This window comes from Gobius niger, assembly GCF_951799975.1.
Source record: "Gobius niger genome assembly, chromosome: 13".
NCBI classification, from domain to species: domain Eukaryota; kingdom Metazoa; phylum Chordata; class Actinopteri; order Gobiiformes; family Gobiidae; genus Gobius; species Gobius niger.
In genome coordinates, this window is record NC_136864.1 from 20,767,321 (window position 1) to 20,780,136 (window position 12,816).

Here is a 12,816-nt window from a genome sequence, read left to right on the forward strand (position 1 = left end):
CCATCTTTTGGTTAAAATATATCAGATACTGACTAATGAAGCCTCTGGTATCACGGGAAGTGCATACGCTAACGAGAGTTTTAAAATGTTGATCACCTCATCATAAGGCAGTGCACATTGAAATTTGCGATATAGGAAACACATAAGAAAAATATATTAAATATACATAGGGGATGCCGGAACAATGGTTGTGTAAACGGAAATAGATTAAAAAGGGAGAAAGATAAAGAGGGGAACAGACACATCTGGGATTACACTCAGTAAGGAGACCACCAAGGCATTAGGAAACAGTGCACACATTGAAAACAAACCCGTGTGACCCTGGAGAATCTGCCAGTGGGTAACTCCGGGTGCTGCTTTACAGAGACCAAATCATGTCCCTCTAACCACTGATTTACTACGTGTTGAGTCATACAGCCACTCCTCTTCCTAATGTTACAAACAGAAACCTTACATGTTACATGATACGCCATTAGTCTCCATCTAAACAGGCACACAACACTTCTGGGATCAGGGACTGACGGTCGCTCTAATGAGGTTTCAGTAAACTTTGTTCAAAGTGATCACTTTGCATATTTGCTTGCCTTGCAATTTCTATATAAAAATAGACACGTTTGAAAAGTTATTTCGAGAAAGATAATTGTGTGTATGAACTGAACTTCAAATCACCTATTGTTTTAATAAAGACTTTGTAGTTGTAGTTTGTCCCCAGTTGTCCCAAGTAGTTATTGCCTGAGATACTGTAACAGCAGTAGTATGTGACGTCAGACCATGAGCGAGAGGTCATGACCTCTGGTGGTGAGGTCAAATGACCCAAAGACTGGTGTCTGCATCAGAGTTCTGCTGCTCATAACACGACTACGTCTTTGAGCTTTTAACCATGTTGTTCCTTCATCATAAAACATACCTGGAATAGTATTTGGCCTCATTCTCACAGTTTTGAGTAATTGTTAATTTCTTCTTCTTCTGTCAAATGCATTGATTACATTTCCTGGATTTTGTTGTGTAATAGAACATGAAAGTGTTTTTTTAAAACCATCATCAGTCCTGTTCTGTGTTCTGTGCACTCTTACAAACCGATTTGTAAGTTTCCTATTGGGATAGTACAATCTGTCATTGATATATAAATAAACTTGACCTTGACTTTGGCCTAATCTTTTAAATATCAATCATTTCCATTGCTGACAAAAAAGAAGACCAACACAGTCCTTGCTGCTAAGCAATTTATCTTACAATCAAATGAATTAATTGATACATTTTGTTAACAAACTCACCTTTTGAAATTATTTAGGTCCTATTATATCTCACATTTACGACCACGTGGATTGTAAAACCTGGCGGTCCACCCGAGGGGCAGGAGACGGCTTCAACTTCCCACGTCACAACTTTACCCACAAGAGCACTCCTGTGTGCACAATGTGGCAAAGGCATCAAAGACACACCGGGTTCTTGAAAGCAGCATACATCATCAGACTCCACATGGCACGAGTTTATTTTCCCTTAACTGGGTTAGACTTTATCTGCAGTGTGTCCCACTAATCTGATTCAGCGTCCACCAAAGTCACACATGGGAGAAAAACAAAACAATCTCCAGACATCTTTACTATGATGCAAAATGCTGCACAGAGGCGAGCGCCGGCTAATCAGATTTGTCTATTCTTGTAAGCACTGCATCCTTAATCTTGGTGGTATTTTAACCACAGTGATGCGAGGACGACAGGTCTGCGTTAGCCATGTTAATGTAACCTAACGACCTGCAGACTGTACGTGCCTTAAACTTATTTCCTACGCTAAATGTGCGGGTGCTGTTTGGATAGTCCTGTCACTTCTCATTCTGTGCCAGACTGTGTAGCTCCTGTTCACGTCAAATCAGCTTTTAAAATCAACAGGTCCCAGATTTACAAGGAAGCGTGCAATCAGGGGAGTTTGGCCTCTCCCCTAAAGCCACTTTGTAAAGATTAAATTTACCATATGCTTCAAAGTCAACGCGCTCTTTGGGTTGAGCCCTAATTGACGTAATGTGGCTCCGGGGCATAGTGAGCGTATGTAGTCATGAATGGCTTATTTTATTTTCTAACTTTTCCACTGCTTCTTAGTAATACATAGTGATTAAAGTATTATAAGTAGAAATTATTACTTGCAGTTATTATTAGAGGTGTTAGTGGTGAAATTGTAGCTTGTCGGGGTTTCCAAACATTTCTTATTCTTTGAGGATACTCCGGGAGAGCACACCTTGGACAGTAAGCCAAGAGAATATTTTAACCACAAAGGGGGAAGGGGGGGTAAAGTCACAACAAATGTATTTTCCTCTTAACATTTTACTTTCTTTACTTAAATGTTTGCAGATTGTGTCCCACAACTGAATCGTTTTAGGCGCACAAAGAGGATTAAGCACAGCCAATAGCTTGATTCACCAAGACGCTAATCAAATTTGGTTCAGCCTATCAAACCACAAAGAACAGTCGCTCCTGAGATGCATCAAAGTGAACGCATTCTTTGGGTTTAGTTTTAATTGACGCAATGTGGCTCCGGCACATAGTGAATGTAGTCATGAATGGCTTGTTTTTTTTGTTTTTTTTTCACTTTTTTACTGCTTCTTCTTCTTAGTAATACATAGTGTGTTGGAGAACCTGTATCAGAAGTAGTAGATGTGATTCTAGAAGCAGCACAAACAAGTGATACTTATAGTTTACAGTTTTATTGTACCTTTACACATACTTTACACATATTTTGAGGAAGTACCTTTGCTCACGGCACTATTGATGGCCCTTTTTCCACATATTTTTAATTATCAGCTATGAGAAAATCCAGATCACGCAGAATTCTTCTGTAGGAGCACACTCTGCAGACATTTCGTGGTTGTTTTAACTAGAAATATACGAGCCTCGGGACGCAGAGTATTTATCTTGGCTAGGTGTAAAAACAAGATAATAAGAAAGAGTTGTAGCTCGAGTGAGAAAGACTACAATAAATTACTTTTTTTTTAACTTGAGCGTGTAGTAAAAGTGAAATGCGAAGTATACCGGAGGGGCGAATAAGAAGGAAAATGTGATGAATGAAGTGGTCACAAGAATATATTTGCTGTACGCGGGACGCATGTCGAGGCTGAGACAGTTGCACAGAATAGTCTGGTGAAGCACAATTCGAACTGAAATGTAGATAGTTCATTAGCAAAATGTAACTTTTCATATTTTGATTTATTTAGTGTTGCAAATTTCCACTTTTTGGTGTAGTTTGGTGGATCCATATAAATCTAAATCTGATACTGTATTAATCTCTGTAGAGAAATCTCTGTAGAGAAATTAGTTTTGACCCATCCTCAGTAAAGCATGGGGCGACCTGTAGGAGCAGTGAGCTGCCAGCAGTCGCCGGCGCTCAGGGACCCATCTCCATGATGTGGAGCCAGGCTGGTGGTCAGAAACACCTGGCTGGAGGATTAACCTATTGCAAATGTTTTTTATAACCTACCACTAACCTACGCAGACACGGGGAGAACATGCGAACTCCACACAGAAAGGCCCCGTTCCAGGTGAGAATCGAACCCGGGACCTTCGAGCTGTGAGGCACTAACCGCTGCGCCACCGTGTCCTATAATGTGATATACTGTATTTTCCGGACTATAAAAGTCGCACTTTTTTTCATAGTTTGGCTGGGGGTGCGACTTATACTCATGTGCGACTTATATATCAATATATATATTCACATGTTTATTGTTTTCACACTGACAGACACTAGAGGGCGCTCGAGGCTTGTGTACCAGTATCTGCTACCCAAAACCCAAAGCCCTCAAAAAGAAAAAGCATATTCTGTGGTGAAATATGCAGCCGAAAACGGCAATCAAGCAGCAGAATGAAACTTTTGAGTGAACGAGAAACTTGTGAGGGACTGGTGAAAAGTGGAGGTTGCTGCAATGAAGAAAACAAAAAAAAAGCTAAACGCGGAAAAACAGCTAGAGGAATAACTCTGCAAATGGGTGCTTGAACAACGTGCTGTCAATAGAAGCTTGTCAACGGTCCACCAGGGTGGCTGGTGCGACTTATACTCCGGAGCGACTTGTATATGTTATTTTCTTCTTCATTATGCTTTTTTTGCTGGTGCGACTTATACTCCGGAGCAACTTATAGTCCAGAAAATTGGATACAAACAATAATACAACAGAAATTCTAACTCTGTCCACCAGTTTTGCTAATCCTTTCCAGTCCTTCTTTCTCTTCTAGACGCCTCAGTCCCTCTCACATTTAGAACAACATGGACCAAATTTGCGCCACTCGAGCCATGTCTATCCAATTATTTTCCATAAAAGAGAATAATCCCGCTGGTGTCCGACCGAACTGCCATCCGCTGTGAGCTAAGCAATAGCACACACTGTGTCATTGATCATGTTCCCGTAAACTTAAGTCAAAGAAGAGTCATGAATATTATTTCTATGAAGGGAGCAAGGGAGACGTTATAAAACTCTACCTGCTGTGACTTGTCCAGGTCGCTCTGTTTCGCTTGAGGCTCAAACAAAAAAGGGAGGCACAGTCCAGTTACAGGGTTGATATATATTTTCACTGTCCCATGAAGAGCTGTAACTGTCATTGGGTCCGACTCGGCACTCCTGTCCAATACATCTGCAAAATCCAGACTTAGTACGGCTTTGTATGGAAGGTGACAAGACTCTATAAGGCATTAGGTCAGTCGTCCCCAAACTATAAGACTTGTAATTGATGCACGAGCCCTAATCAAGGAATAAAATTGGTCATAAAATTGGTTTGAGATCATATCTGTTTTTCCACTCGACAAAACGTCTGTTCAATATCATCTCCTGTTAAACCACCGCTGGTGAAGTGAGGTGATGGGGATTATTTTTACATTATTCGACTGATTTTTGCCTGACCCACTTTCAAATCACCTTGGCTTTGAACTCTCAAGAATCCAGCCGTAGAGGTTGGGCCCAGGGTTTATTAATCTGGCTGGCTGTTCAGTGGGTACGCCGTAATTGAGTGTGCCAGTTCCTGTTCTCTGTGATAATGGAAATGACTGGGCTCGAGTGACTCTGAAATCAGAAATTGGAGTTTTGCAAACGGGTCGCATTGATAACACTTTGTAGATTGTAATATGCTCTATTCGGTCTCAGTGTGATAGTTTTCCTCCATAGAGAGGTATTAAAGCACACTGTACTGTGTAGTATAAATGCAGAAAAACATTATCAGTGTATCATTGTCCTATAATGCAGGTGGGTTCTTTACATTTTGAGTCCCTGACTGTCGCACAAGAAGTGGGCAGTTACTCATGTGTTGTTGTTATTCGCGAACTGATAACCTTGTGCAAATTTGCCTCAGCTAGGGGGTATTTTATAACTAATCAAATCTCGCCTGCCCCAGTTCATACCCTCAATGTGTCCTTGGGCAAAACACATCCATCCAGTGTGCCTTTATATCCTCTTTGGATCTCCGATGGCCATACTCCAAACTCTGCACTGTGTTAATTCAGTTCAACAAAAGTAGTTTCAAAAAAACTATTTAGAGAATGTCAGTGTAAGTCATGAAGATCAAACTGGGGTTCATCTTTAGGGTCACCTCAGATTTCACCTGAACAATCCTGCCTCCTGCTGTCCTGCCGAAATGCGACACCACAGTTATATATTTAGACAGACGCAGTTGAAAACTAGCCGCTGACCTTGACACCTGCATTCTCACTGCGACCCTGGATGATGGATGCTCTGTTATCTGCGTATTTATACATGAAACCAAAGTGCTTTGCCAAAACAAAGGCAAAATATCGTGTGTTTTTACCGAGGCTTATCCGTTTGAATGAGTTACTTTTAAAAGCGGTGTTTTATGACAGGTCTTTGACAGAAGTGAGGATATTTCTGAAGAGAAGGAGAGTGCATTTTCAATCAATACTCAAGTTTTAACTGCCGCCTATTTGGACAGAATGGATTAAAACACTCACAGAACTTCCAAAAATGCTTCTAGCACTAGTAAAAGTACAAGCAAGCAGATTCCTCATCTCTTAATCACTGTTATTTGTTATTGTTACATGTTAAAGAAAGAGCAGATATGCATTTCTGAAGTTGCTTTGTTGCTTTTTAAAGGCTTTGTGTCTCTCTTGATGGAACATTTGCCCCAGACTTGACTGATTTGGTTTAATTATAAGACTTGTGTCATTATTATTGAAAAGTAGAGTCAGAGACCATCTACTGTAAAGCTTATTACTTTACTTACACATGAGTAATTATCTCCATTGAGAGAAAGTGCCTCTCATTATAGCCTCACCTCTCCTTTCAGCGCCGGAGTGCAGAGGGGCGGGGGAAGGAGACGGGGCCCTCCCAGTCGACCTGCCCATGGCCCATAGGCAGCGGGAAAGCTCCTCTCACCCAGGCACTCAGAGTGTGGCAGGGAGCAGGCGCGAGGAGGTCAACAGGTGGTCCAGTGTCCAGTCCTGCACAGCAACTCCGTTTGACCAGGCTCAAGGGTAAGAGCTTTTTTTTTTTTTAGGTTTTCTGTCAGATTTGATCTTTGGAAATTTAAATAGTGGGAGAAAAATCATTATTACAGGCCTCAAAAGTATATATATTTTTTTGTCTTAATATAGTTTAATACCGTGCCACAGTTTCAGGCTGAATATTCACAACAACAAAATCTAAAATTGAGAAGATCATTATTTTTGTCTCACAAAGGAGAATTTTGTCCGTTCACCTTTACTGCAGTCAACACATTGTCCATCAACAGGCTAATATTAGTAATAAATAACACATAGAAAAAAACAATTAATTCCACAAATAGTTATGATTTAGATCCTTTACTATTGTATTATAAAGTCTGTTGGACTTCATGAAGCGTTCACCTCTGTAGAAAGTTGGAGATAATCTTGATTGTTGCGTTAAAAGTTTTTATTTATGCATTTACTTTAAATCAGTGCTGTCTCTTGCGCTTTCCTTTGCCTATTCCTCTCCTCATCACCTTCTCCGTCTATCACCATCTGTAGTATATCACTCCTACTTGACACATGGAATTGATCAAATGTCGCGCCATTGTAGCCGGTGTAAGTTTGTATTGTATGGCAAATGAAAAACCAGCAGGAGTCCCCAGGTTCAGACTGCAGTCGATGAATATGGCAGATTTTATTATTACCATTATTCGAGAGGGTTTGATATGACGGGAGGGAAAAAAAGACGTGGAAATGGCTGTCAACTGTGAATGATGTGCTGAACAGAGGAGGCTCGATATCACATGCTGTTCTGCCGTCGCAAAACCGCACTGTTTTCTTTGTGAACTGCTAAAATATACCAGGAATCTGAGGTAGGAAGTAGACCTTTGCCCTAAAAGTGGCAAAAACAGTCTTCAAAGTCATTTCTTTTGTCAAGTAGCCGTTATATTGACTTTTTCTAAATGAATATATTTTAATTTGACACTTTTTATGTTTAATCTCAGCAGATACAATAGACAAATAGAACAGAGTCATAATTTTTTACTTGTCAACAAAGCTGCCAATAATAATTTCCCCAAAGAGACCCTAACACTGCTCATAAATATTGACGCTAAGTGTCTTGTGAGGTGACGGATATTCAGGCGGGACTCCTGATCCACTAGATTTACCTTTAATGCTACTGTGCTGGCAAGAGGGACTCCACAGAAGCCCGGGCGAAATGAGCTGCAGATGTGGGCCCGTCGCCATGCCAAATAACACATGCACAAAGGGAGAGAGAGGTGCGAGTGGGTGGCTGTGATTGCATAAAGGGACGGCTCCGGTGATGGAAATTTTACAAATCAGATATGAGCAGAGGTTAATATCAAGATTTTAGTGAATTATGTGGCGATGTCAAACTATGGGCAGTACAGATTGCAAAACACCACAAAGCACTGTAAGATAATTTGCATTTCTAGCCCTGTATCAGTTAAGATGTTCTTAGTCCAGTTGAATTGGGTAAATCCAGATTTAGTCACTTACACCTGGAGCCTCACTGATTTTTAAAAGTGGGACTAGCATATGGCTGTTTAACGCAATATTGTTGTTTACTTACCTGGAATATACATTTCTCTTCTCTATTCTTTCTCACAAAAAAGATCAAAACATTTCCAGGTGACGAGATCGGCTATGTGTTGCAAAGTGTGATTCTGTTGTAGTGACTTAAAGCAACACCGTGGAACATGCAGATTATGTTATTTTATACCATGGTCTGGGTGAATACTCAGTTGGCTCACTGGTGTGCCTTAAAACTGTAAACGTTTCACAGCTCTTCTTCCGGGGTCGCAGATGTGCGAGACACTACAAAAAATCTTTAATACCACAATCAGTATTTCTTAAACTCAATAGAGAGTTACTGAACATACCTATTTATCAGGCCCATTAGCCAAAAATGCTATACCTACTGCTATAAAAGTAATATTTACCAAAATCGGTACTTCCGGGATAGTGGAGGAAAAACGGCACAGCAGCTACGCTAAGTACCGACTTTTGTAAATAATACTTTTTTAGCAGTAGGTGCGGCATTTTTGGCTAATGAGTCTGAGAAATAAGTAGGTTCAATAACTCTCCATTGAGTTTCAGAAATATTGATGGTTGTTTTTAAGAGTTTATAAGTTTTTTTCTCACACATTAGCCTGTATGCTCGGACCAAGTGGAAGTCGTGACGTCACACTTAACAAACGTATAACGCACAGTTACATAAACAACGGAGAATGCTAACATGACACTAACACATCGCTTCTACTGAACAATCTGCTGTGAATAAACATCCATATGGACCCGATTTAGACTTGACTTCATTTGTATGTGATAAATAAGTTTATATTTCAACAGAAAATGGATAAAAAGAGTGACAAATTGTGTTTCCCAAAATATTCTGTTTTCCCCCTCAGCGAAGCCACGCCCCTTTCTATGACGCGATGCCGTCTGTATCTATATACATGTATATATACATATATATTAACCGTTTCTGCTTGTGGGATCATGGTATAAGCGTATTAAACATTATACAGTTTTAATGCACTGATGCAATGATCTCATTCATTCATGTTCCATTGTACGTTATTTTAGATATAAAACAATTTACTTTGAAGACTTTCACAAACATGCTCAGGATGTTATATCGGCTTCTAAACGAGTCTGAACGCTGCAACATGGCAAACAGCTCACGTCAGCTGGCTTTGCCGTCTTCATCAGTGTGGAAGGGTCAACCGCAATGCAAATTTACTACCGCGCATAAACTCACCGTCATACGGGCTATGTCATCTTTGTTGTCTTTACTGACTCCTTTTCCTGTCCTCTGCTTTGTTGCCGTGGTCCACCGAGATTTGCCTTGAGATGAAACTTGCCGAAAACAGCCGGCCGCTTGTTTGAAGCCTAATAGCCCTCTGGAGACAAGCTGATAGATGGACACAATCTGACAGCGTTACATTTATTCTTATATAAAGAGTTTCTTGCATCTGCCACAGCTGTCTAGTGAAAGCTGATTATAGCTTCCACTAATTGTGGCAACATTCCTTCCATAAACAAGACACAAGTTAGTGTTCCTTTAAGGCACTACACGCACATGGGTACAATGTGCCCCTGCCCCCTTAAAAAGCAGCGTACAGTAGTTACAAGACATCTACAAGTGTTTCACAGCCCCATTGACATAGCTGGGCCCAGACACACAGGAGTTATTGTTGAGAAGGAATTTTTAGCAGTATTTATGGACATACTGGATTTTACTCAAGTGCCTTAGGATGCCGAGTTGAAATGCTATCTGCATGTGGGGATCCTGAGATGATGTGTTTTCCTGCTTTATGCTTTGGTCAATTCAAAGCAGATTCCAAAATCAACTCGGCTTATCTGCCAACAGTAAAAGTGTCAAGTTTTGCAGTGGGTGTAGACGGTGAACTTTGTCGAGGTAAAGGCTGGTGTATGAGAACAAAATTGCGAAAGGACTGAAACCTACCCCCAAAATACATTGATGCTCTGAATGTCTATATCTCAACTCCACTTTCTATAGACAACCTAGTCTACAAGCCTTGTTCAATTTGCAATTGTCTTACAAATCAGTAAAAAGTGCATGTTGTGGGGAATTGTCTCTAAAACCCATTCTACTTGTAGTAAGGTGAGAACCAATTACAGCTATATATTCAAAGTAGAGTGTGCATTATACTGTGTGTGTGTTTCTACCTTTGGTATAAGCTGGCGGAGGATAATTATCCGTCTAAATTATAAAAGGTTAAAACAGGGATCTCATGTGAGAAGTTGCCCTCATTGTTGGAGACCGAGTTTAAGTCTGGATTCTGAATGTCCAAGTAAATAAAGTCCTGGTCCAAGTCGAGTCACTGTCATGTTTAACCGAGCCCAAGTCAATGTCCAAGTCAAGGCAAGACACTTCATCCACCTTGTTTCTAGCGTCTTGGAGTAGGAATGAGTGGGAATGGGTGAGTGGTTCCTTGCTGTAAAGCGCTTTGGGCCTGAGAAAAGTGCTATTTAAGTTGAGACCACTTGCCATTTTACCATTTATAAAAGCGTACATTCAGATGTCAGTAGTTCCAACGACTTGAGAGCGAAATCGTTCAAGTCGAGTTCAAGTTCGAGTCAGGCCCCAAGTCCTTAATTTGATGTTTGAGTCCAATCACAAGTCCCGGCAATGACTTGGGTAAAAGTCCGAGTCCAGAACTTGAGTGATACATCTCTGGATCTCGCCAAATGATGTCCATCAATTTGATCAACTCGGACCTTTTATCTAATTTGTCTAAATGCGTGTGCCGCTACATTCATTAGAAGTGTCATAATTGCGCATGATTGCTTAAAGATTTATTTCTCCTCAATTCACTTTGATTCTATTCCTCTTTCCATACATCCCCGTCTGCACACGTGTTATTATCCATACATTTCTCTCCCTGTTCTGCTCTCGCCGTTCCCCTCCATAGCCCGCTCCCTCTGCCCATTAATCCCGCCATCTGTCCGGCGTATCCCACGCTGGGACGGTAGCAGCGGCGTTCCTGATATGCTTGGAAGATCTTGGCCCGACCCCCTCCAAGAGAAATACGGAATTGCTTCTCCAAACAGTGAGTGTTGAATAAAACCTTGACAGGGAGCAATAAACATACTTGTTGAGCATCTCTCTGCGCCAACTATGGGCACCATTCTCCGCTGCTAATGGTACATCCAATTCATCTGTCACCCATATACACAGACTCCATCATTCTGCTGCCCAATAAGCCACATCTGTTCATTTTTATATCTGTTGCATCGTCTCTGAATCATCACTTCTGGACATTGATGAAACAGTCTCTTAAGTCGTGCTCACCACTTCAAGACAAATGATTTTGGTGACATCATAGCTCGGATTTCTTAAGTTCATCTTATTAGGGGTCTGCTGAGCTCAAAGTCTAGTCATTGCCTGCAAGGTCAGACATATTTGGGTTTGGACCACTGAAACATGGCAGGCTAATTGCGGGTTTTCAAGCAGGATCATTTGTAAAGGCAAAGATTCTTGAGTTGCAGGGACAGCAAATCATTCCTCTCCACGCTTAAAAGCGATTTATTCTCTCCCTGCTGATTTTATAGTGTTATTGTTGATAGGTTGGAAGTATTGGCAGATTTAAAAGCCACCTGTTAATGTTGTGATTACGGATCGGACTCATGTGGGATATAGGTGTTTGTTTCTCGTTTCGTTTCGGTCTCCGATCGGCATCTTTCTCGCTTGGATGCAAATTGATGAATACTGGCAGTGCTTTTGTACTAAGTCCAGCCACTAACGGTCAGAAAAGCATCAAATGAAAGGTTTATGGAAGAGTCCCAAGATAATTTACTTCAGTGTTATAAGACTGAAGTCAGAAGGAAGAGAAGAAAGGCTCCTACAGCGTCCGGAAACACAGATGCTTCATACATATGTCCCAGCTGCAACAAGACATGTGGATCCAGCCATTCGAAGATGTATTGGTAAAAGGAAGGAGAGGGGGGAGTCATCACCGGCTACAACGGCCAACTACAAGCAAGCAAGCAGCAAGATAGAAGTGCATGTCCTGTCCAGTATATGGTCAAAGATTTACCTAACTATACCGTAACAGCTGAACAGAATTGGCTGGTAGATTATTACACATGAAAAAAGATTATGCACTCAATTAGTGTAGTTGGAAAGAAAGATGATGATGAGAAATTTTATTTTTGTTTCTTTTTAGTACACCATTACAAAACAACATGAAAATACTTGAATTAGCTGATGGAATCCTTTAGTCAAGTACTGAAACGTTATTAGCATGGCTTTAAATTGAAGCCTGGACAGAAACAGCAGGTTGTAATGTACATTCACACATGTGAGTCTTTATAATGCTAATAAATTCCTATGTGCAGCCATTCTCAGCTGTCTCCTCTTACAGCTTCAGTCCACTTTTGTTACTCTTTTTGCTGCATGTGCGTTTATTGTACATATGTTTTATAGCTGGGGAGTTTTCCAGTTGTCAAACATCGCGGCAGGACGCCCCACACTCCACTCCCTCAGACGCTTTGTCTTTCCATAGACCACACAAGAGCTGCTCACTAGAGACTGCTTCTGCTTGCTTCTATTTAAACCTTTATGCTAGAATGCTCTGCGCAACAGTGTGGTTTTAGGAAGTCATTTGGTTTCCAGGGAAGTTGTGGCTTAAGTTCACATGACATCACAATCCTTGGGCTGCTGAGTTGTTTGAAGAAGTCATAATTATAATGTATGGGTTGTTATTACTCACTTCTGCTGCACCTTAGTGTCATTATGGTCTAAGTTTCCGTAGATACCACATACATGGCCCTGTATGGACAATGTAGATTGTAAGCAGCTATAATTAATCTGACTTTTTTTTTTCTGCCTGCAATGAACCCATGCGGTCC